Source organism: Tamandua tetradactyla, chromosome 9 (genome assembly GCF_023851605.1).
Source record: "Tamandua tetradactyla isolate mTamTet1 chromosome 9, mTamTet1.pri, whole genome shotgun sequence".
NCBI lineage: Eukaryota > Metazoa > Chordata > Mammalia > Pilosa > Myrmecophagidae > Tamandua > Tamandua tetradactyla.
The window spans coordinates 116,096,007-116,117,080 of record NC_135335.1 but is presented as its reverse complement, the minus strand read 5'-3'; the positions used below and the strand labels follow the sequence as shown (position 1 = coordinate 116,117,080).

Genomic DNA, 21,074 nt, shown 5'->3' with positions numbered 1-21,074 from the left:
CACTTTCCCCTCAAATACCCCATCTCAACAGGGAAACCACTGTGCACGAAGGAGCATGTGGGCTGACATCATTACAGCATCAGCTGACAGTTAATGAGCATTTAGTATGTACGAAGTACTGTTCTGAATGCTTTACAGGTAGCTCGTTAAATTCTCACAACACTTATGAGGTAGATACCCTTTTTATCTTCATCTTACTGGTGAGGAAACTGAGGCACAGAAAGCTTAACCATCATTGCAGGACTAGTGAATAGTGAAGCTGGGATTTGAACCCAGGCTATCTAGCAACAAAACCCTTGCTTGTAAACTGCTCTATGCTCCCACTCAGAAGGAAGAAAGGTGAAAATGAACTAAGCAGATTTCTTTTTCACTGCTGACATTTTACTTCTGTCTCTACATCCCTCTTGTCTGTGGTAGTGACCGTTGTGGGGAGGAGAAGGAAAGATGTGTGAGGGTTCAGTATGGGAGTGGTGGGACAAGCCTCTTCCACCCTAAAGAAGGCCTCGCTCTGTCTGATCTCAGTTTAGCCGAGTGAGTCTGAGCACAGGGCTTGAGGAAGAGCCCTGAGAGGTGGGGGTGGGTGGGGCAGTGGGGTGGGATTGGGCCGCAGCCTACAGCACACTGAGCCAAGGACAGTCCCCTGGTGGGAGGTGCAGGAACTTTTTATAGGATGCCAACCCAACACAGCTGCCCTCAACCCCCCTGGAGGATCTCACCCCTCTCTGAGCTACTGGGCTATCTCCTTTCTTCTTCTACAGCTTCTTAAAAGAGCAGCTGTATCAGCCAGGGCTCTTGGTTACCAACCATGGAAGTCAATTCTGGTGAATTAAAGAAAGAAGAAATTGTTGGGAAGGAGATGGGCAGGCTAGAGAACCAGGTCCCGCAGGGGAATCGGACTCCAGGGCACCAGAAGCAGAGCTATGCACGGGCCGTGCTCAGGTAGCACGTGGCTGGATTGCCACTCAGGCCGGGGGCGGCCATGGCCCTGCTGGCTCTCCAGCCTGCTGCCCTTCCTGCCTCCTAGTCTGTCTGTCCTCAGAAGCTGGACAGATCTGATTGGCTGAGATGAGGCCATTTGTTTGTGTCTGGTGACGGGAGAATATGGAAAGGGGTTCCCTCCCCTCAAAAAGTAGCAAATATTCAGCACAGTGACCTGTGTCCTGCCTCCATGTCTTCATGACACATTTACTCCTCAACCTTTTACACCTCTGAAATGTTCTTATTGTGGCCCTGTCAGTTCCAAACTGTTAAATTTCTAGAAAACTGCTGCATGTTTTCTTTGCCTCTCTGTAATATTTAACCCACTTTACTTCCTAATTTAATTCTTGATACTCTCTTAGGATCATCTCATTTTTTTTTTCTCCTTCCTTTCTGGGAACTCCTTCTCAATCTCTTCTTGTACTTCTTGTGATCCATCTGACACTTAAATGTTAATTTTCACTAGGACCCTATCATTAACCCTCATATCTTCTCACTTTATACATTTTCCCTGGGTGGATTATTCTATGAGCATGTTTTCAGCCTCCCCTGTATAATTCAGACTTCCAAATATCAGTCTCTACTCCCCAGTGGAAGTGTGGGGCAGATCTGCACTTCCCACTCTTTGTGGATAACTCATTCTTTATATCTCAAAAGCTCTGAGATCAGTGAGGTTCAAACTCACTACTCCAAGCCAGAAACACAGGGAATCATTCTAGATACCACCCTCTCTCTCACCAGATGCACGTGGTGCATCTCTACCTACAACTATATCTATCTATCTATCTGTCTATCGATGTATCTATCGATCTATCTCTTGAATTCTCTCCTTTTTCTCCATTCCCAATGTAAGAGCCTTCATTCATTTTCTCTCCTTTTTGACTGGATTAATTATCTAGCCTCATACTTTCCCTGTCTGCAGTCTTTTCCCACTTAGCAATCATTTGTTTAACATGTATTTTATTTAACACTTGTTCTTATTTTTGGCAGGCAGTTAGGCCCTATGATATCAATGATGAAAAGAAAAAAATCCCTGCTCTCAACACATCTCATGGGGGGATTAGATACATAGATGGGAAGCAACTCTCAGACCAGAGAGAATAATTTTTCTAAAATGCAACTCGCTCGCTTGCTTTCATTCAGTGATAGCCATCATAATAGAGTTCAGATCTTTTGATATGCCCTTATTATATCTTGGCCCTTATCTCTCCAAGCTCAACTCCTGCCATGGCTTCACATACAAACTGTCTGTAGAAAATATCTTTCCCTTCTGAGCCCCTGGGACTTCATTCCCTGTGGGTACATTGTTCTGGTCTCCTCTGCCCCACCCCCCATTTTTTTTCTTTTGTGGAAAGCTCCTGCTTTTCCTTCAAGATCCTTCCCAAGGATTACCTCTGCTGGTTAGCCTTTCACAGTCCTTAAAACTTTGCCTTTCAGACTTTGAGCTTTGTAAGGGCAGCTCCTATGTAATGTCATCTAGGGTCCCCAGGACAGAGCACAAGATTTGGTTCATACTTGGCACTCAATAAATAATTACTAAGCAAATAAATAATATATAGCATTAGTCAAATGTTTGCTATAAACAGGCATTATTCTAAACACCCCATGTGCATTTTTGCATGTATTAGCATATATTATTGCCACAAAAGACCTATGAAGAGTGTTTCGTTCTGCTGCCAGAATGCAAAATGCCAGAAATGGGTTGGCTTTTAACAATGGGTATTTGTTAAGTTACAATGGATATGTCCAAATTAAGGCATCAACAAGAGGATACCTTATCTGAAGGATGGCTGATGGCAGCTGGTGTTCCTCTGTCACATGGGAGGGCACGTGGCCGGCATCTGCTGCTCTTGTGCTCCCGGGTTGTGTTCCTTTCACCTTCCGGCGGCTTTCTCTCTGGACATCTGTGGGCCGTTGCTCGCTCTTCTGTGAGCACTTCTCTGAGCTCTCTGTGTCCTGTGGGTCCACTCTTAGTGTCTCTGTGGAGTTTCTCTCCTCTCTTTCTGGGCTTTGTATCACCTCTCTCCAAAGATGTCTCTGGGCGTGTCTCTTCTCTCTCTAAATGTCTCTGGGCTCTCTGGGCTTTTAATGTCCTTTTATCCTCTCACAGAGGACTCCAGTAAAGAGGATTAAGATCCCCCTGGAATCGGGTGGGAGACATCACCATGGAAACAACTTAATCAAGGGTTCCATCCACAGTAAGTCTGTACCCACACAAAAAGATGAGAAGAACACGGCTTTTCTGCTTCAAGCCAGCACAGGTAGATATGATTATTTCATCCCCAGTTTAGAGAAGATGAACTTAAGGTCCAGAAAGTTGTCCAAATTTAGTCTAGCAAGTGATGGAGCAGTGACTCCAACCCCGGTAATGTGACACTAACTCAACACCCAACTGCTCCTCTGAATGAGTGAATGATGGGTGAATGAATGGCAGGTAAATGAATGACTGGCAAAGTCATTGCACTGGAAGCTGGAGGGTGATGTGGGGTTGGGGAGACAAGAATACAAAAGAGTGAATTTCAATAAAATCACTCACATAAATTTCCCTGACTTCAAGGGGCTGAAAACAAACTGAAGTCTGAGAGAGAGGCCCAGACAAGTGTGGAATGGAGAGGGTGCTAAGAGGACGGGTCTTATCTCCCAGTCAATAAACAGATCTGTCTTCCCGTTCTTGGCCTTGGAAAGCTTGTGGGGAAGGGTTAGGAACGGTTGCCTAAAAAGAGAAATCCGCTCTTTGCTCCACCACTGACTTTGTCATCCTTACTTTTCTCAGGGACAATACATGAGGCTGGAAAGGATAATGACTTAATGAGTGTTCCCTCAGCCTTATTTTCTTGTACATTCTCCTGTGCTTTGTCTCATGCTATTGTCACACAAATAACGCAAGTAGGAGGGAGATTGTTTCATTTGTTCCTTAACTGTTAGTATGACCAACAAAGAAAGGAAGCAAACGTTACTCCTAGCCTTCTAAAATCCTGACTTAGATGGAAAAGCAGTATTTAAATACCTTAAAAGTATATAAATTTTAAAGATCTACAATTTTATATTATTTTTTATTAAAAAAAAACCAAAGCTGGAAAGTAAGAACCTGAATGGGAGGTGATATCTTATGGAAAAGATGAGAAAAAGATAGCTTGAGTATCTTTACTCTGTCTTAGAATTGTACTTCTAACAAGTTCAGAATTGCTTTTATGGAGCTCAGGACACAGTTTCTAGTTTCACAAGACGAAAAACACAAAACACCTTACTTTTTGTTCAAGGGAAAATGCATTAATAGTTGTCAGACTCCAAACACCAAATATGGCTCTCTTGGGGTCAGCTAACCAGTATTGACAGAGACGGTATTACGGTTGGTCAAATAACACTAAGAAATTAGAGCTAACCCAGGACAAAAGTTTAATACAAAGAACAGACAGGACATTGTGCCATCTGAAGGAAGGTTGTTTTATATGAACAATTATCCCTTCAGTAGATAACCCCACTCCCAAGTACCTGGAATCATTTGGTGGCATAACTTTGTTAATGTTTCCCTTTTTTTATTCTGGGTTTTGCTTCAGATATACCTTGTGCATGAATGTAATTGGACTTTATATTAGGGAATGATCTGCAGACATCACTGAGACAGGACTGGCTTCATGGACCTGAGCCTGTGCAGACACACAGGGCCCAAACTCGGAACGGCTCCATGTGTGGTTTAATGTTCTGTTGATACTTTCCTGAAGTTTTTAGTAGTGTTTTAACAAGGAGCTCTGCGGTTTCATTTTGCACTGGGCCCTGGTCCTGCACATATGCTGTATCGATAGAAGCTGTGCTGGGATAGAATTAGTGTCTCATAGAAGGCTGAACCAGTGGTTGCCAGAAGCTTTCTGTAAAGGATCAGAGGGAAAAAATATTCTAAGTTTTGCGGGCCATATAATCTCTATTGCCATACTCAGCTCTCCTGTCTTAGCTCCAGAGCAGCTATAGAAAATGCAGAAGGTAAAGCGTTTAATTATAAAAGTAGGTGGGCTGGATTTGGCCAGGGGGCTATAGTTTGTTGCTCCTGGGTAGACAAATATTTTTGATCTTAAGTTACAAAGCTTATCAAATAGATAATTGAGTGGGGTTTGGGAATCGACATTTCCATTTAATAACCTGAACTATACTTTGTAAAGTAAATTTTTTATTTGAATGCACCTTTATTGATATATGTTGTATATTCCCATACCATGGGATCATCCAAAGTGTATGATCAACGATTCACAGTATCTTCATATAGTTGTGCATTTCTCAACACAATTGTTTTTTTGTGCATGTGAAAAATAGCATATATACAAAAAAATAGTAAATTTCAAAGCACACCGCAACAATTAGTTATAGAACAGACTTCAGAGTTTGGTATAGGTTACAATGCCATAATTTTAGGTTTTTACTAACTATTTGCTCCAGTACACTGGAGACTAAAAGAAATATCAGTATAATGATTCAGCAACCCTACTTGTTTGTTAAACCCTACCTTCTCTGTATTACTCCACCACCTCCTTTGATCTATCTCCCACTCTTTGGGGGTATTTGGGCTATGCCCATTCTAATTTTTTTCATGTTGAAAGGGGCTATCAATATAATGGGATAGGGGATGGAGCTAGTTGATGTTCTGGAGAGGTTGGTCCCTCTGCATTTCAGGACTTATCTGGTCTGGGACCCATCTGGAGATTGTAGGTTTCTGGAAAGTAGTCTTAGTGCATAGAATCTTTGTAAAATCTCGTATAAAGTATTAGATGTTCTTTAGGGTTGGAAGGAAATGTTTTGATTGGAGTTTGGCAACCATGATAGGTAGCAATGTCTAGCTGAAGCTTAAGAGTAGCCTTCGCAGTAGCCTCGTGACTATGAACTCTCTCATTACCTTATTGAATGAGGATTAAAGGGCGTGGCTTTTCTGGGGCCCACCACAGATTCAGACCGGCACACTCATCAAATACTCAAACCTTCCCTTCACTCTTGTCCACCCCTCCAATCCATTATTTACCTCTGGTATTGCCGAGGTACTGTTGATGTTTTTCTGTTAAACATAGCCCATAGCATGCCTCATGGTTTCTCCCCATACCCCCAAGTTATACACTCTTTGTACAAAATTCATACCTTTGAAGTAGTTCATGCAAGAACTACTTCAAAGCATTGGTCAATGCTTCTGTCTTTGTGCCAGTACCATGCTGTTTTGACCACTGTGGATTTATAATAAGCTTTGAAATCAGGAAGTTTTAATCCTCCCACTTTTTTCTTCTTTATTTAAGATATTTTTTAGCTATTTGGGGTTTCTTTTCCTGCCAGATGAATTTGGTAACTAGATTTTTCAAGTCCTCAAAGTAAGTTTTTGGACTTTTGATTGGCACTGCATTGAATCTGTCTATCAATTTGTGCAGAATTGACATCTTAACTACATTTAACCTTCCTATCCATGAACAGGTAATGTCTTTCCACCTATTTAGATCTTCTTTTATTTCTTGTAGCAAATTTATATAATTTTTCATGTACATGTCATTTACATCCCTAGTTAAGTTCATTCCTAAATACTAGATTCTTTTAGTTGCTACTTTGAATGGATTTTTTTTCCTTAGTTGACTTCTCAGTTAGATCATTTCTTTCATATAGAAACATTACTGATTTTTGCACATTAATTTTATATCCTACCACCTTGCTGAACTTGCTCAAGTAATTTTTTGTTGCAGATTTCTCAGGATTTTCCAAGTATAATATCATGTCATCTGCAAATAATGAAAGTTTTGCTTCTTCCTTTCCAATCTGGATGCCTTTTATTTCTTTTTCCTGCCTGACTGCTCTAACTAGAACTTCTTGGTGAAAGAAATCATCCTTGTCTTCTTTCTGATCTCAGGGGGAGGCTTTCAGTCTCTTACCATTTAGTACAATGCTGGCTATGGGTTTTTCACATATGCCCTTCATCATATTAGTTAAATAAAATCAATAGGTTGACTAATGACATTAAGGAGATCACAAAGACACTAGAAGAGAACACAGAATAATTTGAAAAAATAAATAGATAACTAGAAAAATATCACAGAGATTGAAAATTCTATAGACCAACTCAAAAATATACTACAGACACAAAACAGCAGATTTGAAGAAGCAAAAGAAAGAGAACGTGAACTAGGGAAGAGGACAACTGATTTTCTTCTTTTTTCTTCCATGGGCAGGCACCGGGAAGGACAACTGATTTTGAATCCACAAAAGAGCAAATGGCAAAAAAGGTGGAAAAATTTAAATTGGATCTCAGGGAAATAATGGACAAAATGAAGCACACAAATGTAAGAATCATTAGTGTCCCAGAAGGAAAAAAGAAGAGGAAAAGGCTAGGAAGAGGAGTTGAGGAGATAATGGAAGAAAACTTCCCAAACCTTATAAAAGACATAAATATGCAAATCAAAGAATCCCAACGAACCGCAAATAGAATAGATCCAAATAGGCCTCCTAGAAACACACTAACCAGTCTGTTAAATGTTAAAGAGAAGCAGAAAATCCTGAAAACAGCAAATGAAACACAATCTGCTCCCTACAAGGGAAGCCACATACGACAGAATCTGGACTACTCAACAGCACTATGAAGGTGAGAAGGCAGAGATATGATATATTCAAGATCCTGAAGGAGAAGGACTATTTAGGAGAGTTATATGATTAGTTGTTCCAAAGTCTGTGTCTCCTTCAGTGTTTTAATTTGTTCATTAGTCCAGGCTTTATCTGTCTGCACCTTCATATGTTCGTGATTCTCTGTCATCTTCGAACATGCACTGATCTCGATGGGGTCCCTCTGGAAGCTGACTTCCGTCAGTAGTATTTGCAGAACCAGTGTGGAGCAGGAAGCGGGGGTGCGGTGATGGGCTGTGGTGGAGATTTATACATGCATCGGGGCACTACGCGGGTGCCTAGGAGCGTGGAATGTGGCGCATGGCGCTGTGGAGGTGCAGTGTGGGGGCCGTGGGGGTGGGGTGCAGCTCAGGCAGGCCTTGGAGTGCAGGAGCAGAGCACAGCGTGGGGGACACAGAGAGAGAGCGCAGCAGAAGGCGTACCGGGATTGGGCTTGTGCGTGCACAGGGGCGGGTGCATGGGCAGGATGTAGGTGGGTGTGCTGGGTGTGGGGCCATGGGTATCAGGGTGTAGGGTTTGGGGCACAGAGGTTAGTGTGCAGGGAGGGTGGGGTGTGGGTGCATCCTTGCAAGGGAGGAGGGGCCACAGGGGGACAAGGATGCAGATGCTTACGTGTACAAGGTCGAGGTGCAAGTCGTGGAACAGGGGTGTGTGCACATGTGCTGAGGTGTGTGGGGCTCTATCATGGGTGTATTGGTGTCAGGTGGTGATGGGGTATGCGTGTGCAGGGGGGCAGTGTGTCATGGATGCACACATGAGTGCCTGCTGGGTGTGGGAGCCTGGTGCTTGTGCCACAGAGCAGGGCAAGGGTGCGCGTGTGCATGGGGCAGCGTAAGACCAGGTCAGGGGCGCAAGTGTGCACAGGGCAGAGGGGGTGGGGTGTAGGGTTGAGGGGTCAGGGAGTGGGTGCATCGGTCCTGGGATCCTGAGTCAAGCAAGACTCAGATATGAGTGTGCGTGGATCTGGGGGACAAGGCTTATTGTGTGCATGTGACAGAGTTCATGTGGGGCAGGGCAGGGTGGATGCATGGGCTGGGGGCAGGTGAGCTCTTATGCAGAGCTGAGGGGGGCAGGGCAGAATGTATGTGTGCCTGGGGTCAGGGGATAGGGTGCAGAGGTTGAGCAGGCCAGGCATGGATACAAGTGGATCTCTGAGCTGGCAGGAAAAGGGTGTGTGCATGTGCAAATCTGGGGGATGGGACACCGGTGTGCACGTGTGCGGAACTCAGGAAGGGTGCAGCAGGGCTGCATGACTGTGTGGGCTGGGGGTGGGTGTGCATATACGCCCAGGTGACCACTTGCAGGGGGCAGAGGGGGGAGATGGGGGCCGAGGGGCTGGATGTGGTTGCACAGGTCTCGGGAGGGGTGGCATAGATGGTGCACTTGCCTGGGAGGGTTGGGTCGGGCTAGGAGAGATGTGCACACATGCACAGTGGCGGGTGTGGCGCAGGAATGCACGAGGAGGAGGGAGGAGGAGAGTGGGGAGCTTGGAGCGTGGTGGGGGCACGGGGGACCGAGTTCAGATGGTGGGGTGTGGGGGCAGTCATGGCTCGTGGAGTGGGGGTGGCATGTGTGGGTGCAGTTCATTGGAGGAAGGTGGCTTGGCTTACTTCCTTGTTGCGTCCCCCTTTCCGTGCACTTCAGAGAAAGGCGTGTTAGGTTGTTTGTACCAGCTGGATGGTCTCTGCATCTCTGCATCTCAATTCTGCCACTTTTGCAACCAGGGCCTCCCTATGTGCTGTAGAAGACTGTCCCAGGTCACCTACACCCTGGAATCACTCCCCCGGTCATTTTTCTGTCACTTTAGCTGTTCCTTAAAGCAGGTGTGACCTCCACCTATCCTATCCTGCCATCCTCCCAGAAGTGCTGTAAGGTAGTTTTAAATTGGAAACCAGGGCTCCTGAATGTATTTCTTGGAAAAATAACTGAGAATGTTGATAGAGACTATTCCTCTTGTTTCATCTTTACTCATTTTTTTTTCCTTTAGGACAACATTCTATAACACTCGGTCATGCATGGAACACTTTCACTACGTTTGCTATAATTGAAGTATTCATTCTATTGTTTTCCTAATATTTAACATTAATGTAAAAGCTTGACATGCACTAGAGAATGTGCAACCTCATGAACTATCAGTTCTTATCATCCCCACTCTGCAAAGGGTACCATGTTCAGAAAGGTTAAGCAGTCTGACCATGTTACACAGTAAGGGGTTGAGCTCCTGCACCCCTAATGTCACTGTTATACTACGTTGTATTATCTGTTGTAGGATGTGTGCTGAGGTAGGCATTGGCTACTAGTAGTATCCGGTAATACTGGCATGCATGAACGTTGTGGTGTTGTTTTTTTAATATAAATGATAGTAGATTCAAGGTCAGCCTTATAATATCATCCTTGCTCACTGACATTACGCTTTCTTGAGTGGGGGAAAGAGCTAGAATTCCAATGTAAGACCCTCACTTGTAAGTACCCTCTGGGTACCCACAGCAGGGGATATAGGAATATAATCTAGCCTGTGCTGCCAACAGAAAACCAGATGGAGAGTGCAGCAGAAGTTATTAGAAACAGGAAAGTCACAGGTTGGAGGATCTTTACCATTACATACCACCGTGGGCCTGAGGCTAATGTCTAAAATGCTACTGCACATCCCTGAGAGATGCCAACATACGTGGTGAGTACCCAAAGTCCATCTTCTCAGGTTCACAAATCGAAGACAAATCTTTAGAGATTCCTTATTCTCAATGTGAGATTACTAATTCAAAAAAAGAAATAAAAAATAAAGAAAACGAGTAATCAGAGAAGCTTCTTTCCTGCTTAGAATTCACCCATTGCCATTGTGAGAGACGAAGGTATACCTCACCTTCCTAATTCCCCTGGAAATGATGATGTTTCTCCAAGAAGAAGGAAATCCCTTTGCCTCAGGGTTGCCTTCAGGATTTTTGACTTCTAAAGGATTGCCTTCCACAATCCTGGGAGAACAGCTCATTGGCTCTTCTAGGTGCCCATTCAGCATTCTTTCAGCTGCATGGTAATTTAGCAAATGCCTTTCAATCCCCTAACATTAGTATGCTAAGGGAAGGCTATGGGTGAAAGGCAGGTCAAGCTGGTGGCACCAAAAAAAGAGAATATTGGACAAGTAATCATTCCAAAATTAGGCACATGAAAATTCACATTTTAAAGATTTTTTTTTTACTCTATAACTATTTAACTACCACAATAAAGAACATAAAACCTAATTTATTCCCATAAAACCTTGAGCCCAGAGGTCACAAGTTATCAGAATACTACTAATATAAACTTAACACCTGAGATAAAAAATTATAATCAGCCCCTGGCCAGGGGAGTTACCATGGGAACTTGTCTGCTTTTTTAAAAGCAGTGTTTTGTTGAGTCAATAGAACAATGATTCCAGATTTTAAAATAGTCTTTATTTTTCCCACTTGGAAAAAAAGCAGAGACACTTAAAATTAGGTCTCTGCAAGTTCTGTAGAGGTCCTTCTTGAAAAAGTAGAAATGGAGATATATTGTGACCATATTTGTAAGTAGTTTCACTCACTGGACCAAATGATACAATGCGTAATATCAGATGAAGGGACAAGCAAATAGAGCACCTGTCTACCCTTTATTATCTGGAAAAAAAGTGACTCTACTCATAAGAAATCATGGTACCCCAGAGGCAGGGCAGGTGGATGGCTCATGCCTATTCAACTGCATTTTCATTTCTTTCTCATCTTCACTTTCCTTTTTTGTCTCTAATTTCCTTTCCGTCTTCCATCTCTCTGGCCATCAGGGAGTGCCATGTAGGTCACAACAAATCAAGAGACAAGGGAAAGAAGACTAAATGTGTGAAGAGTTTCTATTGAGCAGTTAGAATGATCTATTTTCTCCGATTGAGTTTCAGAGGAAGTTGACTATGAGAAGTTCGGTTGTGAGAAGTGAAGGTGATAAGGGTTTGCTTACAGTGGGGAAGGAAGGGATTTTTCATTTAAGTATTTGGGTCGGGGGAGAAGCAGGTGCTGCCCTACAGCCCCCTATCACTAGTGGCAGAACTCATTTGTACATCACTCACTTAGAACTGGTCTGCTGTTACCTTGGCAGCAATATCTGTTATAACTGAAGGCAAGCTTGAACATTGTTTCCCCATCTTCACCATGGCCAAAGCAAAGAGTGATAATTTGAGGAGGGATGAAAGGAGAAGAATAGAAGGGGCCGAGAGGCACACTTCTAGTACCTTACTAGGTAGGCTTCTGTTTAAATGAGCCTTGGGAATCTTTATGTGACATTTAGAAACCCTAAACACATAAACAGCGATAGCAGCAGTGAAAAGGTCAGTGTCAAAGGAGACAATACCTTTTGGGTGTGCAAAATCTGAAGATTGCAAACTTCATAAGTTCCATTGACATCATATATTTGCTTTTGTGGTTGGGCTTTTTGAATATGGGTTATTAGCAAAGTTAATATTCTGTTTTCCAAAGTGAAAATGCTTTCCCTGTGGGAGTCAAGCTGTTACTGACTTTTAGGGTCTTGAAAAGAGCAGAGAAGAGTTATTCTCCTGTTATCCTTTGTTATTTGAGCCCCCCAAGCAGGCAGCAGAGATCCAGGAGGGTCCTGCCTCTCCACGCTGCTGCAGCTAAGTCCACCACAGGTTGTCCCCTGCACGTGTCATCATGCTGGACAAGGGCAGCAAAACGGTGGGAAGGGACCCAGCACCGACGTGTGCCAGAACCAGGCTGCAGGCTGTGCTTTGCCGATCCTGCTTTCTGTAAACATTCTGTGTTTGGAGAATGCCTTTCTTTTGGCCTGGAAGAGGAAAAGTTCATGTTTAGGAACTTGGAGATAATGTGAATCAGGAAAAAATGATATCTTGTTTGCTAGGTGCCCTGAGTCTTGTTGGAGTCTGGCCGAGCTTAAGGTTGTCTGTTAGAATAGTGCGGAGAATGCAAAGTGGAGAGTCCAACTTTGCTAACGGCAGTCAGAAGCTGGGCTGATTTTCTTCTCTCAGATACTCTGGATCCACCACGTAGGCTCACCCGCTTTGCCCCACAGGGGTTCTGGACTTTGGCCGTAGGACAAATTTACCATTTCATTGAATTTACTCCCGATCCTGGTTATTAAACAGAAGCTTTGTTCTAAACCCAGCTGTTATGGTTGGATCTTCTTATCTCTGTCTCCAAGGTTATTCATTAGCAAGATTATTAAAAGGTGGGGTGAGGCTGGAAGACAGAAAGTTTAACTCACTCATGACTGGCCCAGATGTCCAGGGTCATTAAGAGTCAGGAGGAGAAGGAGGTACTGAGTGTCCTGGTTTGCTTGCTGGTACTTGAGGAGAAAGTGTGCAAAAGGAAGCCGGGAAGAAAGACACAGGTCGACTAGACCGGGCCTGAAAATTTCTGCTGTTCTCATAGGAAAGTGCCTCCTGAGAAGCTCCTCCGATTTCCACTCACAGACAAGAGTGCCAGAGAGTTAGGAGAGAACTGGAGGAAATTGGCTTGTTCTTGGATGTGGAGAGACCAAACTTTGGGGCTCAAGACTCTTTTCGTTGTTTCACAAATAGGTCTTCCTATACACTGCGTTTATTAAGGCCAGTAAAAGAAATCTGTACTGCAAATCTATCAGTTGGTTATTTACCCCCTTGCAAAGCAAATCCGTAAACATGACTTTAAGGAAGCATGAAGATACTGCAAAACGGAATGCCAGAATCAGCAAAATCTGTTCATAACTCCTGCATATTCCTTCCTAATGCTCTCAGCAGTATTTTAAACAAGTCAGAGCTTGCTCATCAGCCTGCTTGGCATTCCTACGAGCAGGGTGCCAGTCTTTTTGTTCAAAGCACGCGAGGCCTCAGTGAAAAAGAAACTGCTTAGAATCTGTCATGCATGTGTTGGAAAAAGGAAAGGGGACAGAAATGCTGAAGTCCAAAGTTCAACAGGATTTATAAAAGGAGACCTTAATTTTTCTTTTCTTTTTTTCATTCTTAAATTTGCATTTTCAATGCATGTTGTTATTAAGTGTCAGTGTTCACAATTAATTGATAGGTTACTTCAGGAAAGGTAGACACCGACAGAACAAAGTAACATATGTTATTTCCAGTCAGTATCTGCTTCTCTCAAGTGTGCTACAGCTATTAACAGGAGGTGAGCAGAGAGGAGGGAAAACAAACAAATCCTGAAAGGAAGGGAAGGAGGGAAGGATGCAACATGTAGCTCATGCCATATCACTCTATTTACACCTCGACAAACGTCCCTTTCATCAATTCTTTTGGATAAAGGAACATGTTTACAGTGTGTCTGCCTTAACAAAGGTGTTCAGTCATGTGACGGAATTATTGTCAGAGTTCTTATGAAATTTTTTTGCCCAACTTCTAGCCCACGTAGCAAGTTAAATTTAGTATGAGTTTGATCTAACATGAATGACTACAGTAGGTGACTCTGTTTGTCAGGCACTCACTGAGAATGTGCTCTCTTCTCCCCTGCCATGATTTGTTTGGAAAGCCTGGCTTGCCCTTCCTTAAAACTGGCCACAGAATTTTTGAGACTGAGAGTCCCAATTGGAATTGATAAGTTATACTCTAAGCAAAGGTAGTATTAACATAAAGGGTAGGAAGGCAAAACAAAATTTTAACTCCATTGATAAAGAGAATTAAGTCCAAAAATTTTAAAGCCTAATATTAATAGAGAACTAAACTTTTGCATCATCAAATCTTAAAATATTTATTGAGTGCTTTCCAAGGACAAGGCATTGTTATAGGTACTATGAGGGAGTAAGAGGTGGAAAGCATGATTTCAACCCTCAAAAATCATATATCTTGGAAGCTGAAGTATGCTTTCCTCTAGGGCGTCTTAAACTGAGGTTAACTGATGGCTGCAAGGATTCAATGAGTCCCCTGAAATTATCTGCAAAAATTCTGTGTATGTGTATCTTCTAAGGGATTATTAACCATATTCTCAGAGGGATCCATTTCTTAAAAAAACAGTATAGGATCTTAACATGTATTCTTTAAAATTTTTTTTTTACATTTGTATTATTTATTTCTTGTATGCGTTTTACCGGTCACCAAGGACTTTTCAAAATTGTTTGCTGAAACAGGGTTTCTTTCCCATGTAAATTAACACATACTGCGTCAATGGGAGCGGTGAGTCTTATCTTCTACCAAATCAGCACATGCAAAGGGATCCTCTTGAGTGTGAAATCTCTGCATTGAAGGATGTGGAATCTGTCCTTGCATGGAATATTTTCTTGTTTTTTAAATGTCACTTTTCCTGCCTGACCTCTGGTCTTAGAGAAATCCCAACCCTTCTTTCCACAGTCCTCCTCCTTGTTCCAACTGGGAATTCACAGCTGATACCCAGAGCTGATACTGTTTGGACACCAGGTGATCGTTTCCCTCCAGCATGACATTTCTGAACAGCCTGGTCTCGGATGTGTCCACGGGGCCACTCTACGTGGGTGAAGTCTGCAGCCACATTACTAATGGTCACTTTTCTCTATCGGAAAAGACAGCGAAGCCCAGTCTTAATTAATGTTGCTGTCACCATAGTTTGGAGCAGAGAGCTTCTCCCTTTCTTTAACAAAGGGCTATTTGTTATTTATTGGTAGTAAAATAACCACCAATATTTATTACTGGCCTTCTATATGTAAGGGTTAATGCTAGACAAATTGACATTTGACTCACTTAATCGTAACAACAATCCTAATTGGTGGGCATTTCTATTTTCCCATTTTACGATTATGAAAATTGAGACTTAGAGAAGCTATTAAATAAGGGGCACATTGGTTGATAGGTGGCACCTGAGGATTTGAACTGAGATCTCTTTGACATCAAAATCTGTGTTCTTAATCTAGATGCTATTTAATAATTAAAACACATGAGAGTTTGAGCAGCTGTCAAATACGAAAGTGGAAGAGCTATCAGAGCGAGGAGGATCTGGACAAAAGGAGTAATAGTGGCTACTTGCATGAAAGTAATGTGTAATGTCTTCGTGGAGGACGTGGGATTGAACAGGTTCTTGTAAAAAAAGAAAGGTGTTCTAGCACTCAGTTCTCAAGAGAGCAGATTTTCCACTTAGAAATACTTCCTTGTCATTCCAGCTAGTGGCCGCAGGAATTCCTAGCCTTGACATTTTAAACCTTTATGTGTACTTCCATTGGGATTGCTGCCAAGGGCAAACCAAACTTGCACTGCTCACAGGCAGGGTGTGAAGGTGCCTGAGAGGAGGGAACTGGTAGACGAGAAACCAGAGCAGAGCATTCTGAGGCTGCTGAGTTAGGGATCCAATAGAGGAGTCAGGGCAGGCAGTCCTCTGGGAGGATGGGGTTTGTCTTCATGGAAGAGACAGGATTTGGGGGCCATTAGGACCTTGATGGGGGTGAGGGCAGGGAGAAGTATTCTGAGAATGAGATCTGAAAGGGCCGTTCTTCACCCCATTCACCTAAACCCAGATTTCACCGGGCTTGACGATTCTAAGTCCTGCCTGTAGATTCCAGATCCTCAGCACTATGGTCAACCCTGGTTGATCTAATTCGTTTGCGTGCATTGCCTTAGTCTGGCCCCCAGGACATAGGCGAAGTTGGGCTCAGCATTTATGAGGAGGGGCTATGGTGGCCTTGTTTGAGACATTTATTCATTTTCTGAGGTGAGAATCTTTTTTCAGCCACATTTCCTTTCTTTTAACCAAAGCTGCCACCCAAAGGGACTTTCTCTCTCAGTGTGAGTCTCCCCAGGAGGGTCTCTGTACTCCAGGTGGCTGAGCCCCATCTAGAGCCTTAGGTGCAGGTCCTGGGCCGTTCCCTGAGTTGTCTTTAGAGAGTGAATCTTGGAGCACCACACAAACTTTTCTGTCCTTCTCATTGCGCCAACACAGCATACGACCTTCAAAATTTCACCCTTCACTCCCATTTCTCCATGGGGTTCTCACATCAAATGGAGACAAGTAGAGGCAAAGTACCCAGAATTTCAACCCGTGTCCACAAGAACCTCTCACTTACTCTCTAGATGACTTGAATTAGCTTTAGTTGGGGGCCTTTCTAGGTGTGTTAGTTAGATTCAGTTGTCAACTTGGCCAGGTGAGCTTACCTAGTCTTGTTGCTGCGGACATAAGCCAACGGTACATGAACCTCATCTGTTGCTAATTACATCTGCAGTCAACTAGGAGGCGTGCCTGCTGGAATGAGTGACGTTTGACTTAATTAGCTGGTGCTTAAATGAGAGCACGCAATGTAGCACAGCCTAAGCAGCTCGGCATTCCTCATCTCAGCACTAGCAGCTCAGCCCAGGCCTTTGGAGATGCAGAAAGAAGTTACCCCGGGGAAAGTTGTTGGAACCCAGGGGCCTGGAGAGAAGACCAGCAGAGACCATCTTGTGCCTTCCACGTAAGAAAGAACCTCAGTGGAAAGTTAGCTGCCTTTCCTCTGAAGAACCAACAAAAATAAATTCCCCTTTTATTAAAAGCCAATCCGTCTCTGGTGTGTTGCATTCCGGCAGCTAGCAAACTAGAACACTAGGCATCCATTTAGTTAACAGTTGGTAGTTTCTTTTCTGATAAAAAGATTAATAGAGTCCTTTGGGACTTACAGAAAGGGGCTGTATTGAGGAAGTCTGGGCAAGTGATATAGCAAAACTTTTGAAGCATCCTTCAGGATGTAACACTGGACAAGCATCGGGAGGTCACACTCTAACCTGGCACTTCCACATTGCTATGAAATGCTGGAGCATCACTTGTCTCACTGGTCCCCACTTTCCTCACCTGTTAACTGAGTAGATGTTGGTTAAGATCCTCTCCAAGTCTAATTATCTATGGATTTACAGATATCATTTACATTTGTTCAAATGTAAATAATAAAAGCATGCATTCAATTTAGACTACTAACCATTCTCCCTGACCCAAGGGGGCCTTCTAGGGAAATAAGCTGCCCTCTTTTAAAAAGCTTTATAGTTTCAGTCTCCCTCTCTGTATGTGCGTGTGTGTGTCTCTCTCTCTGTGTCTGTCTTTTTATCCCTCTCTCTCTCACACACACAGCATTTGAAGCTCACATAATGAGAAAACATATGTAGAAAACACTGTTATTTGAGTAGGAAAGGTCTGATGTCTGGACCCAGTATTATTCAGAAGGAAATCTAACTGAACAGCCTTCGATAATAAATGATTCTCTCTAACATCTCCTGCCTTTCTTTAATGTGACTCCTGCCTATAGCAACCCTGTTAGGGGGCTCATAGCACAGCAAACTTCAGAGGCGTTTGCTACCACAACTGAAGCTGCACCTCGTTGGTAGAAAGTTTGCCAGACAAGTGTCCCTCTGCATTGGGCATCGATGGCCATGCAGAGAGCAGCCTGCAATGCAGTGAACCTCACTTTCCCCTAATCAGGGTGGAGAGCAGCAAGGTGGAACTCCAGCTGATTCAGATTTTCCCCAGAGAGACTGGAAGTGACATTGGAGAGCCTTCTTCAAGGTACAATGGGAGGCCTCAGAATACTCTAATTTTGTGTGGATGGACCCAGGAGTTTGCATTTCTAACGTACACCACACTTGATTCTTTTTTTTTCTTTAATATTTTTATTATGAACAACACAAAACGTATAAACATTCTTGCCATGGCTACAGTCAGTGGCTCACAACATCATCACATAGTTGTGTATTCATCACCATGATCATTTTTTGAATATTTGCATCTCTCCTGCAAAAGAAAGAAAAAAGAAAAAAACTCATACATGCCGTACCCCTTTTACCCTTTCATTGACCACTGGTATTTCAATTTACCCAATTTATTTTAAATTTGCTCCCCTTAGTATTTGTTTATTTCTTATCCATATTTTTTACTCATCTGTCCATACCATAGATAAAAGGAGCATCAGTACAAGGTTTTCGCAATCACACAGTCACATTGTGAAAGCTATATCATTATACAATCATCAAGAAACATGGGTACTGGAACACAGCTCTATATTTTCAAGCACTTCCCTCTAGCCACTCTAATACGCCATGAAATAAACAGTGGATGTCTATAATAATGCATAAGAATAACCTCCAAGATAATCTCTCAGGTCTTTTTGAAATCTCTTAGCTACTGACACTTTATTTTGTCTCATTTCTCTCTTCCCACTTTTGGTCAAGAAGATTTTCTTAATCCCTTGATGCTGAGTCCCAGCTCATTCTAGGACTTCTGTCCCATGTTGCCAGGGAGGTTTACACTCCTGGGAGTCATGTCCACACAGAGAGGGGGAGGGCAATGAGTTCACTTGCCATGTTGGCTGAGAGAGAGAGAGAGAGAGAGGCCACATCTGAGCAACAAAAGAAGTTCTCTGGGGGTAACTCTTAGGCCTAATTTTAAATAGGCTTAGCCTATCCTTTGAGAGGATAAGTTTCCATATGAACAAACTTCAAGACTGAGGGCTCAGCCTATTTTTGATTGCCCCCACTGCTTGCTAGAATATCAGGAATTCTCCAAACGGGGAAGTTGAAAATTTCCTCCTTTTTCCCTATTCCCCCAAGGGGACTTTAGAATACTTTTTTTTTTTTTCCCTTGGGGAAGTTGAATATTTCCTCCTTTCTCCCTATTCCCCCAAGGGGACTTTGCAAATACTTCTTCTTCTTTTTTTTTTTTCTGCATGGATAGGCACCGGGAACAAAACTCAGGTCTCCAGTATGGTAGGCAAGAGCTCTGCACTGCGCCACAATTGCCTGCCCTGCAAATACTTCTTTTTATATATATATATTTATTAATTAATGGAAAAAAAGAAATTAACCCAACATTTAGAAATCATACCATTCTACATATGCAATCAGTAATTCTTAACATCATCACATAGATGCATGATCATCGTTTCTTAGTACATTTGCATTGGTTTAGAAGAACTAGCAACACAACAGAAAAAGATATAGAATGTTAATATAGAGAAAAGAAATAAAAGTAATAATAGTAAAAAAAAAAAACCTATAGCTCAGATGCAGCTTAATTCAGTGTTTTAACATGATTACTTTACAATTAGGTATTATTGTGCTATCCATTTTTGAGTTTTTGTATCTAGTCCTGTTGCACAGTCTGTATCCCTTCAGCTCCAATTACCCATTATCTTACCCTGTTTCTAACTCCTGCTGGACTCTGTTACCAATGACATATTGCAAGTTTATTCTCGAATGTCCGTTCACATCAGTGGGACCATACAGTATTTGTCCTTTAGTTTTTGGCTGGACTCACTCAACATAATGTTCTCTAGGTCCATCCATGTTATTACATGCTTCATAAGTTTATCCTGTCTTAAAGCTGCATAATATTCCATCATATGTATATATCACAGTTTGTTTAGCCATTCTTCTGTTGATGGACATTTTGGCTGTTTCCATCTCTTTGCAATTGTAAATAATGCTGCCATAAACATTGGTGTGCAAATGCCCGTTAGTGTCTTTGCCCTTAAGTCCTTTGAGTAGATACCTAGCAATGGTATTGCTGGGTTGTATGGCAATTCTATATTCAGCTTTTTGAGGAACCGCCAAACTGCCTTCCACAGTGTTTGCACCATTTGACATTCCCACCAACAGTGGATAAGTGTGCCTCTTTCTCCGCATCCTCTCCAGCACTTGTCATTTTCTGTTTTGTTGATAATGGCCATTCTGGTGGGTGTGAGATGATATCTCATTGTGGTTTTGATTTGCATTTCTCTAATGGCCAGGGACATTGAGCATCTCTTCATGTGCCTTTTAGCCATTTGTATTTCCTCTTCTGGTAGGTGTCTGTTCAAGTCTTTTTCCCATTTTGTAATTGGGTTGGCTGTCTTTTTGTTGTTGAGTTGAACAATCTCTTTATAAATTCTGGATACTAGACCTTTATCTGATATGTCATTTCCAAATATTGTCTCCCATCGTGTAGGCTGTCTTTCTACCTTCTTGATGAAGTTCTTTGATGCACAAAAGTTTTTACTTTTGAGGAGCTCCCATTTATTTATTTCCTTCTTCAGTGCTCTTGCTTTAGGTTTAAGGTCCATAAAACCGCCTCCAATTGTAAGTTTCATAAGATATCTCCCTACATTTTCCTCTAACTGTTTTATGGTCTTAGACCTAATGTTTAGATCTTTGATCCACTTTGAGTTAACTTTTGTATAGGGTGTGAGATATGGGTCTTCTTTCATTCTTTTGCATATGGATATCCAGTTCTCTAGGCACCATTTATTGAAGAGACTGCTCTGTCCCAGGTGAGTTGGCTTGACTGCCTTATCAAAGATCAAATGTCCATAGATGAGAGGGTCTATATCTGAGCACTCTATTCGATTCCATTGGTCGATATATCTATCTTTATGCCAATACCATGCTGTTTTGACCACTGTGGCTTCATAATATGCCTTAAAGTCAGGCAGCGCGAGACCTCCAGCTTCGTTTTTTTTCCTCAAGATGTTTTTAGCAATTCGGGGCACCCTGCCCTTCCAGATAAATTTGCTTATTGGTATTTCTATTTCTGAAAAATAAGTTG

At 42.6% G+C, this 21,074-nt stretch overlaps 1 long non-coding RNA gene across 1 annotated transcript in view; it reads left to right on the top strand.

The window, feature by feature from the left end:
• The first annotated feature begins 3,095 nt into the window (after positions 1-3,095).
• Positions 3,096-21,074, top strand: part of LOC143646293 (uncharacterized) — a 78,452-nt gene continuing 60,473 nt past the window's right edge. The window contains exon 1 of the long non-coding RNA XR_013157449.1: positions 3,096-3,239. This is a non-coding gene — a long non-coding RNA (uncharacterized LOC143646293). The remainder of the gene's footprint in view (positions 3,240-21,074) is intronic.